Below are 22495 nucleotides of genomic sequence, written 5' to 3'. Positions count from 1 at the left end.
CACAGATTTGGCATCAGAACTGCCAGAGCATGTTGCAGTGACTCAGATGACTTATGCATTAAGGTATTTTTGTGGCAGAGAGCTGGAATACTTCCCACATTTCCCCTTTTGTCTTTCAATAGAGACAGATTATCCCTTCCTTTGTCATTTCCCATTAAGTCCCTATAAACATATACTTCATCAAATCACAATGTCTGAGGATGTTAAGAGCTATATACTCTCCTCCCTATACTGGCCACTCTATGTAATCTCCTTTTCTGAGGGTTCATTGTCTGAGGATGAACCAGGAATCAGCTTATAGGAATCAGGCTCTGTATGTTTGATGCCCCAAGACCAGCACTGTATGAGCTCTTCAGCTGCAAAAGAAGAAGCTGAGGCCAGAGAGCTTTGAGGTCTCAAAGCTCAGAGGCCAGGGGCCCTTCAGGTTTGCAACACACAGAACAGGGGGCTTGTGAGATTTCTCCACTCCAGGAAAAACGCCCAGTTTCCTATATAGCATTCAGATCGATGTAATCTCAGAAGAAACAAAACATATCTCCATGAAAACAGATTCCTAGAGGGACATTAGAGATGTCATTTTTTACCCATGTGAGAATCAAGTTTCAAAGCTGTGCCTAGGAAACCAAAATTCCAATTCTAAAATAGTCAAAATTTCCAAATAGTGAAAATTCTCTCTTATATCTTTTCCCCCAGATCATCAGTGACCTTTGAGGATGGGACATGTATAAGTTGTCCTGAAACAGGCAAGCCATCTTTATTTTAAAGCCTGCACAACCCTTCATTTGGTATGAGCTGTAAGCACATAAATCAATGACCATTTCAATTGTCTGAGGACTTGTCCCTGTCAGTAAGGTAGTTCAGCTCCTACACCTCCTCCCAAGGATGAAGGCCTGCACCAACCTCCTGGCAGGTCCCCTCCCCACCAAGAGAGCTGCTGCCTCTCTAGTTGTGGAAGACATGGGCTTTGTAGGGTGCACAGGGAGGTCCGTGGTTTATATAGCTTACACAAATGCAATTGAACCAACTGGGATAAAACCTTAAATCAGTCTTGGGCTTGCTTCCAGGATCCAAAAGTTTTTGGATTTTTGGATTATGGTTTAAGACTTGCAAGGATTGTGTTGTGATGAACAGAAGAGAAAATCTGTTCTTGCACATTCTTCTGTGGTTTCTCTCCGCTACTTCTCCAACAGCTTTCTCTAAAATACCTCACAAGCTGTTGCTTTCCTCTCCTCACCTTTCAACAGGACATGGGCAAAGCTATCTTTCATTTTATGGAGCCACGTAAGGCCACACAAATCCCTGTGTTTTCCATGTTACATAATGAAACCTATGATAGTTGAAAAGTCTTTGGCATGAGTTACACAATTTCTGTCTATTCAGAGTGTCAATCATTTCTAAGGATTTGGTACTCTGCATGGACTTCACTGTTTGTGGTGATAGGACTATTTTTCCTTCCCTTGCTTCTGCATACCAAGGTCCCAATTTCACAGCCCTTCTGCACTCACTCAGGTGTGCGATCTTATCGACTTCTGCTGCAGTAAAGACAGACATATGAATGAACATGCCAGGGCTTTACACTCGTCTGACATATTTTGGGCACAATGCTATCTCCTTTTGATATAAATCCAGAGTAAATCAGTTTAAAATAATAGATTTTTCCTTCTGTGTGAAGACAATGGAGATGGAAATAGTAAGTGGAATAATAAATAGCAGAGTACTAACTAATGCTGTTTAGCTATAAAAACTTTACTTTGTAACACAGTGATTGATGTTTTTATTAGCAGCTTCAAATATAAATATTCTCCCTTTACTGTGATCAACAGCTTCAGAGACTTTTGATTATTACTATTTTGTATCCTCTCTGTTTTAATTATAATGTGCTTTGCACTTCTCTAGCAATTTTCATCTGAAATCTTAAATTACTTTGCAAGCATGAATTCATTAAACCTTACAACATCCCTCTGAGGAAGTTGTTTAATTAATACACCCAAGTTATGGATGGGAAAATTCAGGCACACAGATAGTAAGTAATTTTCCCAAAGTCACAGAGTAAATCATCAAAAAGAACAGGAAGAGAATTTAAGGACCACATGCTGACAGGCCACATGGAGATGAAGCTGGAGAGATGTTCTGTAAAACTAACACTGACCTTGCAGGTTCCCACTGACCAGAAACCAGCTCAGGGTCCCCCCCTTCCCCACTGCCAGACCACAGACTATTGCACCATCCCTGTCTGCTTCAACCAAATTGGGCTCGAAGGCATCCATAGCTTGGCATCACTGAGGAGTGCCTTTGACCAAAGAAGAATAGGGCTGAAAAATAATAGGAATGAATGGTCACTGCCAAAGCCTCTGTCACCCCAGTGGAAATACTGCCACTACATGATCATCTGGTATGATGACAGGTTTTGGGGGACCTTGCTTTTGCTCAGAGATCTTTGCATTTTAGGAATGGAACCCCACAAGCCAGGCAGCAAGGCAGGGGGCAGTGCCCATGCAGCATCACAAGTGCTGCACGTGCATGGTGCATGCAGCTCTGATATTCCTTACCCACAGCTCAATGGGTCCTAAAGGAGCTGGGTACCTTTCCAAACTGGATGAACATGGACAGCTAACTGCTTCAGGAATAATTGCAGCTACGTTAACAATGATCCAAGCACTTTCAGGACTGGATTCATTCTCTTTGAATCCTATTATGAATTAAAAAAATAATTTACCTCAGTCCAGCCCTCCCCCCTCCTTCCCCCCCCCCCCCATTATTTTCCTCTTAAATGCTACAGAAATTGCTTTCTTGGGACATGAAAACTAATGTATGCAAATTGTTACACAGCATTACCACTGACATGGTTCCACTATATTGCTGAGATAGTTAATTACCAGGATAATGCAGTTTGTCTGCTCTCTATCCCCTTGTGCTGCTCCTAAAAGGAAACAAAGAAAACAACATCAGAGAGACAAAGGAGGAGAGAATTCAGTCCCCTATTAATATCTGCCATAAAGGAAATAAGGATTAAAGGCCATTCGCAGAACACATGGCATACAGCTTTGTATGGTACAGATGCTGAAGAGGGTCTTGGAAACAGGTCTGCACCTGGCCATGTTATTCACCAAGAGATAAACCTTGAGATCCTTTCTTAATTTACATCGAATTATTTTTATGCCAAAGGGTATTTCACAGGAATGGGATCTAAGAGAAAAAAAACAAGGCCAGGGGCAAAAGCGTCACTTGGATTCACACAACACCTCCAGTCTCAATTCTGCCCCTTCTGTCCAGACATCACAAGAGCAGGTGACTTACACTGCTGTTGCCTTCTACCCCAGAAAGTATTGTGGGATTTACCTTAGCATTGAAATTGTAATTCCCTGGTGTCTCCCAACAGGGCAATACGTTCTCAGCAGCCGTGAGAAGCCAGATCCTCACAAGAGGTAAGCGATATTGTCATCACCATGCTTTTCGTGCTCTTTGCAATCAGTGATGACTTTTCTGAAAGCCAGCGACAGAGGGTGGTCCTGAAAAAAAATTACATGATTTGGCCTTAGGAAGCACACAGAGACTTAGCAAAATAAAAATCAAGAAGCCTTATGGATTCTAATGATCTCATCATTTTTAGAGCTGTTCTGTGGGATTTAATGGCAGTTTTAAAAGGATGGTTAAAATCGCCGTATCGAATACAAAATTGTTTATTACATTTAAAGAGTTACTTATTTTTAAATAGTTTCTATTGATCCCATTTAATCTCTTTATGATCACATTTGTGCTGTTCCTCCCCGGTTGTATACGATGCTTCCACAAAGGAAGGCTGTCCCTGTAGATGACATCCATTAAAAGGGTCAGCTGGTTTGAAAGAAAGAGAGAGAGATAATGAGAAAATCCGGCACTCACCAAGCGGGTAGGCAATAACACCCCACCTCCAGCTATCTCCAGCCAATAACGCTATGTGGCGATGAGGTAATGCTTGCATTTGTTACCCTATCGCTGTGCTTGGGTGGTTTGTAATTCTCCTTAAACCAGACAAAACCGGGAAGCTTCTCTCTTTATTGTGCTGGTACAAATGAGCATCTGAATTCATATCTTCACAGCTACAGGGAAAGGGGGTGGTGGGAAGCGTGCCAGTGCTCCAGCTCCTCTTCCCTTCCCTCTTTTGTAACATATAAGCAAGTTTGAAGCGTTTTACTTGCATAAGTTAAAGGAAATCTAAATTGGTGTTTTGGGTTGTGATGCTGGCAAATCCCAGCATGGGCTGGTTCTGAAGACTTCCAAATATATTTAGAAAACTGCCCTTTTTGTGTCACTCACATACCAGCTTACTCTCCTTTCATCATCCCAGTGCACCAAAGGGAAGAAAAAAATATATATTTTAAATACTGAGTTGCAAAATCTATCAGTAGGGGAAAAGACCAGAGAAATGGCTTTGTTTTCCTCTGCTGCTGTATTCCACGTGCACTTCAGTCACGCCTGTGCACTTTCTGTGACAGGAGGACCAGCTTCTCCTGGTGAGGCCAGTGCTGCCAGGCAGCAGTTGGTAGGTAAGGGCTCCCCTAACAAGGCAACATGGTCAGCTATAGACCTCAAAAGCACCTTGCCTGTTACGGGCAGCACCTGGGGATGGAGTCAATAATTCCCTTCTTCACTCCCAGGCCCAGGCTACCGCTGTAGAGTTTGTAAGGCAGGAGAAACACCTTGCTACTGAGTGCATGAGGTGGGAAGTCACAGTGAGGAAGAGAGCAGCCATGCATGGCAAACCCAGTCCAGGTATCACAGAAACCTTCCCACCTGCACCCAGACCATAAGCCAGCCTGGTTGCATTTCACAGTCACTCTCCTGACTGCAAGAGCAATTTAAAATGGATTAGCTGCCCTCTGTGCTTGTGCATCACCGGCTGGATAATTGTCCTCGGCTGGCCGAACATTTTTAAGTGCTTATTTTTCTGCTAGAAAAAGTATGCCTCCTTTCAATCAAGCACAATTACCCCAACCATCTCTTTTAATTGTCTTTCCAGAAGATATATTCATTCCTTAGGGGCTTTCTTGCCAATACCAGTGGATGTTTTATTAGGGAATTATATTGAGCTGCTGGTGGCCATCTTTCATCTGCAGCGAGCCAGTGTTAAAACTGCATGGATATGGATACTGGGATGGCTTGTGGGCACGGGGGGATGGGGCAGGAATGGAAACCTAGGCACACACATGTGAGTAGCAGTTGTGCCTCTTGAATTAGGGCCAAAACACCACAAATGCCCAGCTGGGAGAGTCCATATGGAGCCTCTGGGGCTGGGAGCCATGGGGATGTTACTTATTTTTGAGATGTCTTCCAATTTTAATCGCTGAAGTGGCCCCTTTTCTTTATCTCAACAGGACTTACAGTGGGAGACCAGAGATGCACAGCTTGGCTGTTATTCTAATATAAATCCACCTTGACAAGGGCGCTGGGAATTCAAAGTCCACTGCCACTTTACACAGCTCTCAGCTCCAGCCCATTTGGTTAGAAACAAAAGGAGAAATGGGAGCATGTTCTCTATTTGCAGTGCATCTGCTTCAGTGGACCAAGAAACATAGATGTAAGTCCAGTGAGAAGAATGAACACTTCACCCTAAATGTTGGGTCCAATGAACCTTCTTCCTAAATGCAGGAATTACACTGGCTTTGTACAACATTGGGAGAAGATTTAAATGCAAGAGACAAAAGCCTTTATAAAGAAAAAAAGAAGGGAAAAAATATATTCATTTAACCTTGAAAAATTTAGAACTTAAAAAAATATTTATCATATGTACATTACAGTAGTCATTTTAATTTGTCTTCTCTCTACTTTAATTACCAGCATGTTAAAATATATCATTGTTTGCACAGGTTTCTTCTTTGCCTCTTCCCTTTCTCCACAGCCAATAGAAAAGGCATTTTGAACAGATTTCCTTACTCATCTCCACGGCAGTTGTTTTGCAATATGAATGAAGCACCACTCTTGGCAATGACAACTTGCCCTAGTTCCTCATCACTAAGCAATGCACAACAGATGAGCAAAGATGTGATGAGGATGCTCTTCAAGATGTTCATGGATATCTAAGTAGCATCATTCCAAATTGGTGAAAACACTTGTTCATCTACTTACTCTTGTGGCCGTTATATTAAAGGACTCTGCCTTTGTGTGGATACTGGCTATGCAGGTGCTGCCATTTGCTAGTTCAGGGTTGCTCTAGCATATCTGAGCTACGGGAGGCTGTAGGAAGCTGCCTGAAAGAGAGCAAGTACTGGAGAATACAAGAAGAGTTGGCCAAGACTGTCTCAATGCAGAAGAAAATTGGGAAACTTTGATATATAAAATAGCTTCCTCATGTCTGATGGAAAACAACTTGATGCTGGGCAGTGCAGCTTCTAGAAATGGGACTCTGGGGACATTGAAGAGCTGTGTGCAGGCAGGGATGGCATGGGAAAGAACCACCAATATTTTTTAGCAGGGGAATGTTATGAGGCTACTGACAGGGAGACTACAGATATCACAGTGAGAAGGAGAAATAACAAGTCCTAATCCTAGCCATCAGTTGCTTGGTACGTGAGTGTAAGGGCCTCCCTCACCCCATTACCCTACGACAAGTGTCTCTCCCACTAGACACAGCACCACGTGTCTGCCATGTGAGGTGGAAACAGCCATACCTCATCTCAGCTGTGTCACACCTGCATTCAACAACAAAATAAGACCTCTCCAAAAGGTGTCCTAGTGTGTCACAATCTGGAACTGAGCTACAAGAAAATCTAAGCATTTTAGCTCTGTGTTTACAGCATTGCATCCTGCTGTCCTTATATAACTTCTTTTGTCACTGATGAAAATATTTTTTATCTTTTTCCCTACCCCTTCAGCCTCCAAGTGCTGATTTAAATGCAGCTTTTCAGAGCCTGTTCATTAAGTGCAAAACTTTGTGTGTGCCTTTTCTTCAGCAAAACAATCCACCTTCTGAGAGCCTTTGCTCTGCAGAGGTGACTCTTGTATCTTGAAAGATGAGGAGACAATACTACCAGAAAAGCTAATAAGCAACAAGGGGAAACTTGGACCTCTGTAATGAGATACAAACCGTAAATGAGACAGCACTGACACCACATTCTTCTACACATAGAGACAACATCACCTTGCCTAATAATCAGTGTGCCACAAAAACAGGCAAAAACTGGGGTTTAGCTACACTGCATAATCTCTAGTGCAAGCTGAACTGAAAGGTAAGCTTCATCTGGATGAGGGTGAACATGCTCAGCAAGAACTGCAGAAGGAGCCCACAATTATTACTACAGGAAGTGGGAAGGGGGGGACAACACACAACTACATCACATTTATTCAAAGGGACACAGATAAAGGGTCTTTTGAAATTCTTAAAATAATCATCTCTGTTCACTGCTTTTAGGAGTCACTTCATGGAAGACTGAAACTGGAGCACGGTTCTCTAAGAACTTCTCCACTCCCCATCCCACAGCCCTCACTTTGCTTGCTGGGCTCTGCCAGCACAGATCACTTCATGATCAGGGGGATACATTTGTGCTTTGCACGAGCAGATTTTTTTTTTTTTAAAAACAGGGTATGTTTCAGTGGCACAACTTCATGGCCACATAAACATCTCAGGGAGAAAAGATTAGTCACTTATGGAGAAAACATCCAGGACCAGAAACATTCATCCTCCAAATCAGCAGGGGAGTTTTAGAAGATGCGTACATCTACAAGTTTCAGTGCACTAGTCAGCTATTAAGTATAGGAAGAAGGTATTGCTGGCAGCAATTATTCATTAACAACCTAACTTGGTTCAGTGGGTTTTTTGCACCTTTCTTTGAGGTGAGTTGTTTTGGTCACTCTTGGATACACGGTATTGGACAACAGAAGCTGCTGAGCTGGCTATGTACAACAATTACATTTATCTTCCTACTTTTATAGTACTGAGCTGCACATCTATAGCACCTTTCACATCAAATCCCTGAAATGAAGCAAGTCTAAGGACAGGACCTTCAAAAGCTATTATGTGTCTCACTCCAGTGCATTTCAACAGAAGTTAGGTGCCTGCTTTCGCCTGACTCTGGGGAGGCTTTTTGCCATTTGGTCCTCCTGAAAATCAGCAGGAATCCAGGATCTGCAGCAGCATACCAGAAGAATACTGAATTTCCATTCGTGTTAATGAAAAGGCTTTTATTAGTTTCAGTAGTATGGAGAGGCTGATTCATCTTTGCTAGGCTCTGCGAGGCAGGCAAACCCTAAACGTAATGACTTAAAGCACTGCTTGGATACAGCATGTAAAACGAGGCACAGTGCTGGGTGTGGAGGGCTGGCAAACAGCACATCAGATTTAATCCACGGGGACAGGTAACAAACACAATGCAATACTTAAGCCACAAATTGGCCAGACAGGTAGCAGTCTTTCCTGCAAGGGAAAAAATGCCCATCTGAGATTCAGATTAGTTAGCAGTAAAAGGCATGAGCAACATGGTCCTGTTTATCACAACTGTTTCATTCATTCCTGATCAACAGGAAGGAAATAATAACAACCACCGATAATGTTTAGCATTTTTGTGTCACTGCTTATTTCAAATCACAAAGCAGTCATTTAAGCATTTTGGTACAAAGGATAGTTTATACACGGGTCACTGAACCACTGAAATGAAGCCTCTGGAAGAACAACATAATTTGCAGTAGCAGTGGGAAAAGATGGTTTAGGTGGAAGATGATGAAACAAATAGCTGTTCCTGTTCACAATGTCAGGAAATGCTCTGTGACCGCATGGGGCTGGAAGACCCTCAATGCCAAAGGCAGCATCCAAAGGACACCTGTGCTGTGCAGCACCTGGCACACTTCAGCTTCCACAGGAAGAAGGGAGGCTGAGCTACAAAAAGTGAAGGGCATTTTATTCCAAAAATAGTTCCTGGCTGCTGATAAGCCCCCTGAACACTAGAAGAAAACGAAGGGGGGACAGGCTTAGAAGGCACACAGGTATGGATTTGATGTTGCTGAGCCAATATTGGTAGCCCTTAAGGGATCCTGATGCATAGCCAAGGCCTGCTGTGCTGCCTATGTGCACAACAAAAAGACAGAAATCACTTCTTTCTTAAGAAGTACCACCTTACTCTTATTGGAAATGGTTTTTATCTTCAGAAGAAGAAAAAAGCTTTCAGCTCCCCATTCCTCAGCATTAGTGTTGCCTGCAAGACCCTTGGCTCCAGCAGCAAAGTTACCAAGTCACTGCCTGACACCTCTGGGTCAGGGCTTCTACACATGGAGATGGGTGCATGGTGTGCACCTATTTTCTCATTTGTCTTCAGGCTACGTAGCATTTATACAGCCTTTTTGTTCCCCTGGCACGTACTCTAGGAAAAAAAAAAGCAGGACTACAAGGAGACCATGCAACATGACTAAAGAGGTTTGATTTTTCAGGATATTTTTGAAGGACAAAGCAGAGAACAGGAAGAATGGCTTCACAGTAGAGAATGAAGTCCTAACATCATTTAAATGAAACAGGTTTCTCCTCATTTACGCTGTCAGAATATTAATGGCTTTTAGAACAGGTTAATCCAAGAAGTAACCAAATGAAACAAGAGGACTGTCATTGATGATACGCCTTTTATCCTCCTGTTTCTGCTTCTCTTACTACAAGCCATTTCCTCCCAGACGGAGGAGGCAGTGACAGCTGGTGCTGGCCCATGACTCATGCCTGCAATGGGCTGGGTAAGGCCTCAGTTAAGTGGCCAAGTTAAAATTCTTCTGTCACAGGAGAGGGAAGGAGCTGGAAGACATCCCCGACCAAGGCATTCCTCCTCCCTTTCCCTACCTGAAGTACCACAGGAGATGAACCCAGGGGAAATAGAAAACCTGAGGATCCCTTGGCAGAAACCTTGCCATGGGATTGTTCACTGTAGGGGATGGGACCTCCTTGTGCACAACATGGAGAGCAGGCACTGGAAAAGGACCAGCACAAGTTTCAGGCAGAAGGGGATGTGCAAGGCCCACACAGCTCCTTCCAAGTCTCTGAGGAGCTTTTTCCAGGCCCGTTTGTGGCATCAGCAAACCCCACAGAAACACATTGGTGCCTAGGGCAGCACAGAGCAGAGGCAGCTGTCACAGGCCAGGCACTTGGCAAAAATGCATCAGGAATTCATCATAAATAGTGCCCTACCCTAGGAGATCTTTTGGAAAAGGCTCTCTGCTTTGAGAGTTTGACTGAGGAATAACAACAATGTGTGTGTGTGTATATATATAAAACATATTTTATATTATCTATAAATTTACATATATTTACATATATATTTTTTTATTTATATATATATTTTACACCAGATTGGGTCAAACCCTGGGGGCAAAATATTTTGCATATGTTCAATAAGTATTTTATGTATGCCTCCTGCAGGTGACTGCCTTCTCACCCAGCTGGTGATGTTGTCCCATTAGAAAGCCATTTGTTCTCCAGCACTGAAGACCAGTGTAATGCTGTTTAATGACTATTTGCCACCAGACAACAGGGATGTCCAAATCCTTTTTTTCTGCCAGAGTCCCTCAGCCTCAGTTATTTTAATTATATGAAGTTATTTTTAAATATTTTTGGCACTTAAAAATAAAAAACTGTACAACTAAAGAAGTATTTGCACACATAGATGTGTCAGCTAGATTGCTTTGCTTCATTTTCTCCCAGTTTCAAAATTTAAGCCTCTGGAAAATATTGGCAACTCTTACATGAAATTTGAGTTAAAAAACAACACACCCAACAGTGATTTTGATAATAGGATGATTATTGTGTGACTCACCCCATAAGTATAACAACTGAGAGCTTATAAAGTATGCACTTGGGCTCTGGGCTGCCCACCTACACTCAATTTCCTTTGACTGTGGAATGTCCTTTGGCAGCTTTGCAGCTAACCGATACCCAGGAGTCTAAGGAAAACACTACAACTTGTACAGTATTATTGGTCTAAATGCTGTGGGCTCATATTTCAGCCAGCCAGCACAAGGTTACTTGTAAAACATAACCACACCTTGTGAGAGACAATAATTCATAGGGCCACGGTTGGAAGCTCTGTGCTCAGATAGTACATAGATAAAAACCTTAAAACCGCTAGGTAGATATTACACCAAAACACAAATGCAATTTTTTCCCCTTTCTGCCACAACCTTTTGGCTCACAAGCCAAGCCATGTGCTACTTAAAGAGGAGCCTGAATGGCTAAACACCCTGTACACAGCGATGTATGAGCGTTGATGGAAATATTGCTCCTTAACACAGCTACCCACCTGCATTACTTGAGTGCCGTGCCTAATGCACATTCATCGCTCTCATATCATGCTTCCCAGTGGAGCTGTGACCACCTCTGTAGAAATCCCTCAGTGGACATTCAACACGCTTCTGTTGCATGTTAAGCTTCCTGTGAGAGTGAGTGGAGGCTGTAACAGTATTTTCCTTCACTTCTGAAGTATGTGCCATCCCGGATGACATACCAGTGTTCAGTCTGCTTACAGCCCTCCGGAGGTCAGAGGTGGCCCTCACAGTTCTTCAAAACAAACAGCCTCAGTGAGCACTGAAGAAGACTGAGAAATGCATGCAGCTATCTCATAACCATTTAAGCAATTCAGTCCCTATTCTACACGTGGTTTTCCTCAGAAGCAGAGCCTTTTCAGGGAAAAGGAGACTCTCCTCTCTGGAGGCAAAGGTTTCTCTTGTCCTCCCAGTCCAGTGCTGCCCTTAGCATGCCTCAGAGCACAGCATTAACCTTAGAAGCTTCTGTTTGTTCTTTCACTTCTTACATAGCGAGACAAAAGTGTGTTCTGCTCAACTCGCTATAAGCTCAGTACTCCAACAACAGTTCCATATTCATCACTCTGAAGCACTAAGAAGTGACCACTTTCAGGCCCCCCAGTACAAGAGACATGGACATACTGGGAAGAGTCTAACAGCAGGACTACCAAGATGGTCACAGGACTGAAGCATCTCTCCTACGAGGAGAGGCTGAGAGCGCCAGGACTGCTCAGCCTGTGGAAGAGGAGCTCAGGGGACATCTTATCAGTGCGTCTGAATACCTGAAAGGAGGGTGCAAGTAGGATGGAGCCAGGCTGTTTTCAGTGGTGCCCAGTGCCAGGACAAGAGGCAGTAGGCACAAACTGTAACACAAGACATTGCCTCTGAACATCTAGGAACACTTCTTTACTGTGCGGGTGACTAAGCACTGGCACAGGTTGCCCAGAGAGGCTGTGGGGTCTCCTCCTAGTAGATCTTCAAAAGCTGCCTGGACATGGCCCTGGGCAGCCTGTTCTGGGTGGCCCTGCTTAAGGAGTAGGGTTGGGCCAGGGGACCTCCATAGGTCCCTTCCAACCTCAACTATTCTGTGAAGTCAAAGCAGGTTTCACCAGTTGTGAGCTTTGTCAGAACTGAGTCCATCCAAAGAGAAATAGTCTTTTTACTTCAGTGGCTGCTGGACTGGCCTGAATCCAGGAGAATCCAGTAAAATCCCCAGAAAGAGTATCTGAGAAAGGACACACAGAAATATCAGCATGAAAAATTCTAAACTAGGAATGTTGCAAAGCCAGAACAAGCAATTTGCAGAAACTGTAGCAGCATACTTCAACACCAGACAGGCTGGAGCAGAAGGTCAGCAACACCCAGCTGGCACACCCAGCACCTTAGTTGACTTTAAGGAAAGACAAAGGCTCACTTACAAGTTTGAGGGTATTAAAGTGCTGTCCGATTCCACATTTAGATAGCCATCGATCTCACTTTTTTAGCCATTATCAAAAACTCACTTGTTATTTTTATTTTTTTTCCTCATGAGAAAGAATTAATATGATTCTAATACTCTTCCCCCCAACCCTTCCCCAGTACTTATAATCATAAAGGCCTGTTGGTACTTATACATCTATGTACTTATAATCATAAAGGTCTTATAATGTTTCTTTTTGCTGGAGAGTTGTGATCTCTAAGCTAGCAACTTCAACCTGCTCCCCAAACCGTACAAAACCACCCACAATTGTCTGCTCTACAGAGAGCAGAGCCACATACTAAAGCTGTTGCATGCTGAAAAGGGACCTGTACCACGATGGGGCAAGGCTGGGGCATGCCTCTGCTCACACATCAGAGCAGCCCTTGCTCAGCAGGATGGGCTGCTCCTGCCTGGGATCCAGTTTCCAGAGGACTGTGTCACTGCCACTTCCTCTGCACAGATCCCTGTGCTGAAATAAACTCAAACCCAACACATGCACATAAATGCTGGGCTGCTGGGTTTACCCATTCACTTCACCATGCATTATCATTTGTACCACAGCTGTGCAGCTACAACACATTATGTGATTTCCAAGCCTTTAGGGGAAACCGATGCTCCTGAGCAGCCAGTCCTAGGCCACAGCACCGCATTTCTTGAAAGCAACAGGTAAGGTCCAGATATATGTCAGCAGCACAGACAGTTGGATGGTCCTGATCCAAAATCCTGTGAAAGCAGTGGCAAGACTCCCCACAGACTTCAAAAAGGCCCTGCCTGAACAGGAAAGGATCAAAGAGAAGTGTCATAGGGGATGGTAAACATCTTAGTTTATTTCCATTATGGAACTGAGTTCCACCTTCTTCACACAAACCTTTCCACAGACCCATCTTTTTTCCTTATCTCTTCCCTCCCTGCTTAGAGAACAGGCTGATATGACCAGGTTAATTTATGGCACTGTAGCTTAGTCTTGAGAACCAGTTGCTCCCTGCGAGCAAACCAGAGAGTCCTCACCTCTCCTGGGATCCTCCATGACAGCCACACCATGGGGAGGAGCAGGCTACCAAGTCTCATAGTGAGACCTGTGCGCTCCTGGCACTGCACACACACTTGCTCCACCAGCATGAGAAGTCACTGAGAGGCTACAGGGAAGCCTCCTCGTTCATGGCAAGACAGCCCACCTAGCCCTCAGCATCTGCACAGACTTTGTGTTACTTTGGTTTTGCATGAAAATCAAGCTTTCCTGTTTAGCTTTTTAACAATGCTTTGTATTTGGGGATTACAAAACCATGTACCAGGACACTCACACACTTACTTTCTTTATAAAAGGAAAAAATTCCAGAGTTCTCACTTCTCAGCTTAATTTCTTAGGTCCCAGACCAGGTTGTCATTTCCCTTCTCAGTAAGCTATATGACAAAGGGCTTGACAAATCCAGTAATGGCCTTAACATCTGTACCTATGACATTGGGATGGAGCTACAATGCTCAGCAGGAACTGAACAAATAACCTACTTCTGTCCCAGCCTTTGAGCAGTGAGCTCAGAGACAGTCAATAGGCTGTGCACTATCTCTTGTGTTTCATTCAGTGCTAAACACAAGGCTAGTACCTTAAAATGTAGAAAGTAACAATAATAGATTATCATAGCATTGTTCTGCTTCTCTGGAGCCAACCACACTTGTTTCAGAACAAGCAACACAAGCACGGCAATTATTTTTTTGAAGGCCTTAAATGTTGTGGGTAAAAAAAAAAAAATGAATCACAAATCACCTACAAATAGAACAACTGTAATAGTCTAGGAGCTGCTTCCCCACTTCATACTGAAAAAAATATTTTTTATTTCTTTCAAAAAGAGAAGATCACCAAACGGTTGTCATGCATGTATGTGCAAATGCTCATGTGCATGCACATGCATACACTGCATGCAGGCTGATTCAGCAGTGGGGCATATGGTGCTGTGCAAGCCATTACAAATTCTGCAGTGTGAAGGACATCCCATTGACTGGCAGCAATGTGAGAAGCCAGGAATTCAGTTCTCAGAAGCCTTTTGCCTTCTGGAAAGCTTTAAATAAAACGGGAGCTATCATCTTTTGCCTAAAGATTGTGGTACTGTGATAAACAAAAAATCCAATTAATCAGTAGCATTATGTCTGATTTGTTCAAACTTGTGGCTGAGCAGCTATAAATTATATCACCATATTCAATTACTGGAAACAACATTTCCTGCATAAGCCAACCTCTGCAGCCTGTAGGGAGAGCTCCCAATTTCAGATGTACGTTTGTTAAACACAGTTTTAATTTTTCACTTGAAAGGAAAGAATAGAAATGGTGCAGAGCAGGAAGTTCAAAAAGTCTTTGAATCTGGAGTGTTAAAGTGTTTGAGCATCATAATCTCTAAACTCGTAAAAACAAATACACAGTATAAATGGGCATCTTAAAGACGCCTCTACTGATGTGCCAAACTAATACGGACATTTTCAGTTAAAAGCAATTCCATAACAGTACTGATTAAGTCAAAGGCAAAATATTTCACCAAGATACACTGATTTTGATGAAGTTTTTTTTAACAGGTCTCAAAGCTCTAAGGTAGACTCTGGTCATTTCTTGAGAGACAACCTGAAGTGAATACCAGATTTTTTTTTTCCATTGCAAGGTTTTGAAGTTATTCCAAAGTAGACTGCAAACAAAATATAACATTTTATAAGTTGTTCCAAAAAAATTAGTTCTTGTAGTTCAACAGTGAACTACTGTTCACTAGTACCCAAGTTCACCTTCAATGTATTTTACCACCAGAAATTCTCTCAGGTTTGCATATACACAGAGACAGGCTCATATTTAAGTGTGGGAAATGTTAGGCCTAGTGAAAGGAGCCAAATGGTTATCCCTTCAGACTACTTATAGAGAATGCTATTATATATCTGGCCAACAGTTGAAGAATATCACTGCACCACTGGTGCAAGAAGTGACTACGTTGTAAGTTAACACCTCAATACAATCAATGCTCCAAAAGATACCAGCAGATTCAGGAAAATCAGATACCCAAAAGTCAACCCCAAACACCTCCATAATTATACCTGGGAATTTGGCATTCCTACATGCTGGATGTGAGCATCCCTACCTTGAACCTTGCTGCATTGCATGAGCCTTTGCTCCAGCTCCACATCTCAAACTAGCAGAATCCTCTCTTTCACATCCCAGCACTTCATAGGTTTCACAGCACTAAGGCAAGTGAGACAACGAAGGCAACAGACACATGGTCCAAAAAGATGACAAAGCCTTTGTGAACAGGAGAGTCCTAGGCAACTTTCTTCTCTCATACTGCTTGCCCTATCTGTAACCCCAGTGATTTATATTAACTTACTCTGGCATGACAACAATAATTGGCTCTAGTAGGTCCTCTTGGTTTAACTTAGTTTAAAATACTGATTGCTCTTGTCTACTTTCAATTTATCTTCTTCAAAATTCCTAACATTACATCAACAGCATTGTCAAGAAGCAAAAGTAGTGTAGAGAAAACACTGGCTGCTATTGTATTTCCAAAAGCCACCTTCAACAAGAGTAATGGGAAGAGGTGGTTGAAAAAATGGCAGCCAGGTATCACAGTATACTTGTGCTTTCATTTTTGCTGACTCTAGAATAGATTTTATGGCAGTGAGTTTCAGTGGTCAGACCCCTCATACTTTCATATGAAGAAGAGCTATCAGAATACAGTGCCTGGGCAGAGAGTTGGAGTTGGCTACTCCATGCCCAGAGAAGCACCCAGACATCTGGCTCTTCAAAGTCAGAAGCATTGAGCTGATTTTAAATGCCTGTACCACCATCACTACTGGTGCACTAACCTTAAGATTTCTCCTAAACTGAGTATGAATAAGCCTTAGCTCAGGACTCCTACCCAAGAATCACAGAAAAATCTCCAGGGAGAACTACTGCAGCCTACACCAGCCTTAGGCAGCCCCTTTGCAATCTCACACCCCTGCCACTCTAGGCTTTCTCTCTCAGTGTTCTCCCATGATATTTGCCTAGGCCACAGAAGCCCTATGCCAAGAAACTTATCCAGAGTACACAATAAAAAACTTTTAGGGGAGAAGGTTTTGTAGTCTATACCATGCTGTGGCAGCTGTCTGCAGCCTCACACCTGATGCAGCTGTACACTTTGTTCCTCACTAACCCTAGGCCCTGGCCTTGGCCTCAGCTGATCCTTATGCTATGACACAAGTGTAAACAAGCTCTGTGGAGAAATCTCTTTTCATCCTTCACCATCCTTTGGGCTACTGCACAGCAGCCCCATGCCAGATGGGGTTTAAGGCTTTACCTGTCTCCTGTCCTAACCCTTACCACAAGTATTGACCATAACTAAGCCAAAGCCCTATTCCCCCAGTCATGCCTCCCCTGAACAAGATCCCCTTGGAGAACTGTTTTTGCAACTTACACCATCTTTTGGCAGACCCTTTGCAGCTCTATGCCAGATGGAGCTCTAGGCTTTGTCTCTCACCCAGCCCTAATCCTAACACTAGCCTTAGGTTCATCCCCTCCCCAAGACTCCCTCATGTAGAACTCACCTGAAAAAGAGAACTCTTTTTGCAGCCTTCTTATCCCTCCAGCCAGTCTCTTTTCAGGGACTCTCTGGTCAGAGCTCCATGCTTTTCCTTTTACTAACCTTAACCCTCACTATCTGCTGATCCCCTATTTATCAGCAGCTGTTCCTGTGGGCAGGGTCATCAGAATTATCCCTGTTTCCCCCAGGTGAGGTTTAACAAGCAATTCTGATATCCTTTCCAGCTCTTACGTTTATAAATGCTAAACTACTTCAAACAGATATAGCTTTTTCTCTAAATACAGTTTCAAATAATTTAAGTCGAAGTGACAGATCTTCAACTAGCATAAATGGACCATAGTGCTGTCTCTAAAAAGGCATTAAAGTTTGTGATGTTTTAAACAAAGCTGGGGACCTCTTCTGTGCATGCTGCCTATAATGGTTACTGTCACTAAAGGAAATGGTTGTAAAAAATGTTGAAGAAAGGATTAATTATCAATAACTGGTATCTCAGTCTTCTAATAAATGGTATTTTCAGACCTCTGTGAAGTGTAAATAAACATATCTTTACTGGGGTCTTTCTAGACCAGTAGTTCGGAAGCATCAGTCTCATCTCTTCATTGAGATCCTTCGACCTTCCTTCAAATAGCCCACCATCTGTTGTTGGTAAAGCACAAACGACTTCTTTGGGTGTCTTTGGGGACCACTTGTGTTCACACACATAGCAAAACCCCATTTGAACACTGTTTGGGTAACTCTACCCATTTTGATCATATTAATCTATTAAATCATATTAAATCATATCATATAAATCAAATCTTATAAATCATATTAATCTTAAATCCTATAAATCATATTAAAAATCATATTAAACTAGCTTGCCCCTTACACATAAATGGAGGGCTGGAAGGCCAACCACCTACAATTACATTAGTGCCTCTCATCATGGGAATGTCTTAAAGAGATGTGGAGAGAAGAAGGGGTTGTGCTTTCCCCTCAGCTGTAAGAGGGTGAAGACAGTCCTTGAGGAAGTGAAGGACAGGTCACTAACTGGAGTGAAATGTTTCATCCAACACAGATTTGGGAAGTAAGGCTCTAGCTATATCAAGAAAAACACACAATAAATAGTCAGTTTCCCATCCAATATTCTGAGATTTATCAGTAGACCTTCAGACGAGTAAGCACATAAATAGAGGGACTTTTTATGGCTAATGAGTACCTCACCCTCAGCTACTGTCCTGTCCTTCCCAGAGAGTCCCTCACCAAGCAGACTTCCAGACGGCCAGCCTCCCAAAATACAGCACCTGAGCGCGGGCACTCTCCTGTCCTGTCCGTCCTATACACTCCCTGGAAGTAGACAGAAAAACTGACAGCACTGTTTACTGTCAGGAGAGATGATGCAGTACATCAGGAATGAAGCAATAACCAGGAAGCAGGACAGTTATGCAGATTTCAGCTTCCTAGCTGCACTCTTCAGCTGTGCCGAGAACTCTTCCAGAGGTAGATGCTTAGAGCAGACTCCTTCCCACACATGCTTCTTCAAAACAGCAGCTATGGAGCCCACCTTGTGCTAAAGTTACAAAAGATTTGCTGGAAGAACTTGCTGTGTGTAGTGGGACTGCAACATGATCTTCTTCCAGTCATGACTGAATGTCAGGATGACCGTTTCTAGGGCTCTAGCTGACTGTAGTGTGGCATCGGTGATCGTTACACAAATACTCTCTATTACAGATGAGTGCTTGATGGGCTCTTATATAAGGTACTCTGATATGTGGCAAGAGACAGTTGGAATTAGCCTCTCTTGTCAATGACTGCCTATGACAAGCCTGATTTTCTCTCTGATACTCAAAGGACTTCTGTTATCAACCCCATACAGCCTTACAATTTAGGGGTGAAAAGAGAGTGGTTATAGTTGCCCTGTAAACTTTAGCCCTTAATAACCTCAATAGCAGATTTCTTTATGAAGGGAATATTTGCTACACCTTTTAAATAAAGAAAGAAAAAGAAAAAACCCCACAGAAACGAGAAGCAAAACCACTAGACCTACTTAAGGAAACAGCCTGGGACACAAGACAAGATGGGAAAGCTGACCTCTGAAAGAAAAATGAAAGGCTTTAAAAATATGGATTGGCATAATTAACAATTAATTGTAATTAATTATAATGAATCCAATGATGATAATTAATTATTATTACTAAAGTCCTTGAGGTAAGAGCCACAATTCGGAGCTGGAGCTGTATGGCTTTGATGGGACAATGCAGAGTTGGCAGCATCTTTTACATCCTCTGTTATAAACTAACCTTCCCACCCTTCAGAATATGTCTTGCTGTGAGCAGGGAAAATGAATAGGCCTTCCGGTTATTTATCCTTTTTGCTTCTGATATTTGTATTTAGAGCTGCCTGTGGTATGCCTGATGGCTGCTGACAGGTATGACAGAGTGTCTCTGATTACAGGAACGTTATCAGTTGAAGCACTGCCATAAAATGCTGCACAGTAAGTGCCCACGTCTGGCTGCCCTTCTAAGACTCTCTGTCTGTTATTTCTCTCTCTCTCTTTTAGTCGTTTACCTTTCAGGCTGATTTCAGCATCACCATTCCTCCCTTTTCCTCCCTGAAAAGGATATTTTGGAAGTATAGCTGATCACTGTCAGCTGTAATTGTTCAAAAATGTGAACGTGTTGCAGAGAAGAGGAAATACGGTATCCATGACTCATCCATACTTTAGGCAAATTCTCTAGTTCAAGGGAAAAATGAAAAGACAGGTCCTAAAAAAAGGCAGGAGGCCGGAATAACAAAGTTAAACAGGAAGAGATATTGAATACAGTCAGCCGGCCTTAGAAGCAGCAAACTTCTGATCCACAAGAAAGCAACAATAGGCTTAGAAATTAATTATTCCAGATGCACTGTATATCCTGCACACAAGTGGAACACCAGACCACTGCTCACAGAAATGCACGGACTATCTCAGTTTGCATGTGGAGAGGCCGGCTTTTGCCACAGGCCCCGCGCACAGCTCCTGACCCCGAGCAGCTCCACGACTTACGTGTGAGTCCGGGTATCAGCACCTGGCTCTCCACCAGGAACCTGCTTGCCTGGAAACAATTGTGTCACGCTCTGGCATTTCCTTTCCCTTTTGCTGATGTCCCTCATGTTGAGTCACTGAGGTCACAAAGGATGGCTTTAAAGGGCCACACGCTGCATGAAAAAGCAGAGGGACAAATCTTTGTCATCCTTCCGTTATGGCTCATGACAAAGACTTTCAGCCTGATGAAACAATGCCGCTGTGTCCCCACCAGCCATGCGGTGACAGCTCGTGCACATCACTCCCTATTCCCGGCATCACGAGGGCAGCAGTTCATGCAGCATGCTCACCCTGGGCTTCTGGGCAGCACTGTGTTGCCTTGTGCAGCACTTACCGCTGTTTTTCGTGAAAGTGACCAATTATTAAAGTTTGGGTTCAGGTATACGGATCTACCTGTTGTTGCATACACAAATTCTCAAATGATACAAAGGAACTTATGCCAGACTCCACTGGCATAAACAAGACCGACGGCAGTCTAATCTCAAAGCAAAGCGGTACTTATTTCATGCTTCATGTTGCAATGCATACATCTGCAATCTGTGTTTTAACATCTCTGTAATGACCTAATGAAACTGCAGTTGCTGGTGGGCTGGAAGTGTTTCCATGGTAGAATGGCTTTGCAACAAAACCGCATAATAGGTGGTTGCCCAGGGCAGCAAAATATTAGGAGCTGCAAAATGTCAGTGCAGCGTGTGAACGGCAGCAGGTCCAGAAAGGCTGGATGTTTTCCAGTAATGGTGCCGACCTCAGCATTGGATGCTCCACTCATACTCACCTATCCTCAGTGCAAAAGGTGCAGTGTCAGTAGTGAGCCATCACAGCAAAGATATGGTCAGTAAATACACAGAAGGACACAGATCATTGAGCTTTTACATGCTTAAGGTGGAATTATTGCTTTAATGGATATGTAAGCAATAATATTTTTCCAGACAACTAAAAAAGGCCTGTCCCCAGGGCATCCTGTCACTGTCCCTTCCACTGAATGCCTAAGTAGAAGACAAGTGTATTACTTAAATAAAACTGATTTATTGCAGAGAAAAATTCAAGCCACAAAGTTCACATGCGCATTTAGATGCAAGTTTTCACTGAGTCATGATCTAATATTCATTGTGCTCCTTCAAGGTAGGTGCCAGTCTAAGCATCCAGCTCAAATCTTCCCTCATTAGTGTCCAGGCATGTTTTTTCAATATAAATCCATCTCCAGGTTTTGCATTACTATTTAATTTTATTTTATATTTTATTTTTCTCTGGAAAACTGCAAGCATGATGTCCCAGTACTGTGAATTGTATAGCCAAGTTTCCTAGGTTTGGGGAATTCAGAGAAGAGCTGACAGTGGGACGGAAGAGGCTTCCTCTAGACACAACCTCACTCCTCCCACTCCTGATCACGGTGTCTTTCATACCACTGCTGATAACACACCAAGTAGTGGACTCCCTACTGAGTCACTACTCTGATCTGGCATGGGGGATTAGCAGTCTTTAGAAAATCCCCAAATTTGAGGAACATTAATAAGTGTGGTTCCAGACAAGCACAGGGCTTGTCTGCAGCTCAGCATAGACCTTCCCATGCTATTCCAAAAATGCATGGTGTCCTTTGTTCTTCTTTGTTCTTCACAGCTCTGTTAGCTGTGCTGAAACTACTGAAACTACAGAAAAAACTCCAGTTTTGGTTCACTTGGAAAGACTCCCGTTGCCCTCAAAGGGCACTGGGTGGCAGTCTTTGTACTGAGTGTAAATGAGTACAGCCTTACTCCTCATCTTCTTTTCATGAAAGGCAAATTAGGCAATTTATGTAGCTGGAACAAAAGGCCTGAGGATTTCTGCCCTCCCTTCCCCGCCAGCACTGTGGAACTGTCAGCAAAACCCCTACCTCCGCAAAACCCCGGCAACAGTGCAAACTGGGGAAAACCAGTGCGCAGTGTAATCCTGCAGCAGTACTACCACATGCTGTAGTATATATGTATGGATATACATATTCATATATCACAGTTTTTACACTCATATATACATACACTGCACATTACATATATACAGATGCACAGTAATAGTACTGTATTACTGTAATGCTCATGACTGGTGAAGTTTTTATGTATTCCCCTACTGGCAGAAGGGTAACTGAGTGGAATTTTGTCCATAACCTGTGACACAGCAGGGAAATCAGCTTCAAGTGGCTCTTTTTTTTTC

General features: G+C 43.0%; 1 long non-coding RNA gene across 3 annotated transcripts in view; it reads right to left on the bottom strand.

The window, feature by feature from the left end:
* The window catches only part of LOC310896740, a 36375-nt gene extending 19028 nt beyond the window's left edge, over positions 1–17347 (bottom strand). For 2 of the 3 annotated variants that reach the window (XR_014581789.1, XR_014581790.1), the window contains exons 1-3: positions 17255–17347; positions 3340–3509; positions 2877–2920 (exon numbers count right to left, since the gene is read on the bottom strand). This is a non-coding gene — a long non-coding RNA (uncharacterized lncRNA). Of the gene's footprint in view, positions 1–1505; positions 2313–2876; positions 2921–3339; positions 3510–17254 lie in introns of those variants that run through there. The other variant, XR_014581791.1, reaches the window with a different exon arrangement.
* Between the last annotated feature and the right edge of the window lie 5148 nt (positions 17348–22495).

Source organism: Anser anser, assembly GCF_964211835.1.
Source record: "Anser anser genome assembly, chromosome: 3".
NCBI lineage: Eukaryota > Metazoa > Chordata > Aves > Anseriformes > Anatidae > Anser > Anser anser.
Note: the sequence above shows the minus strand (reverse complement) of the source record. Positions and strands in the feature narration are given on the sequence as shown.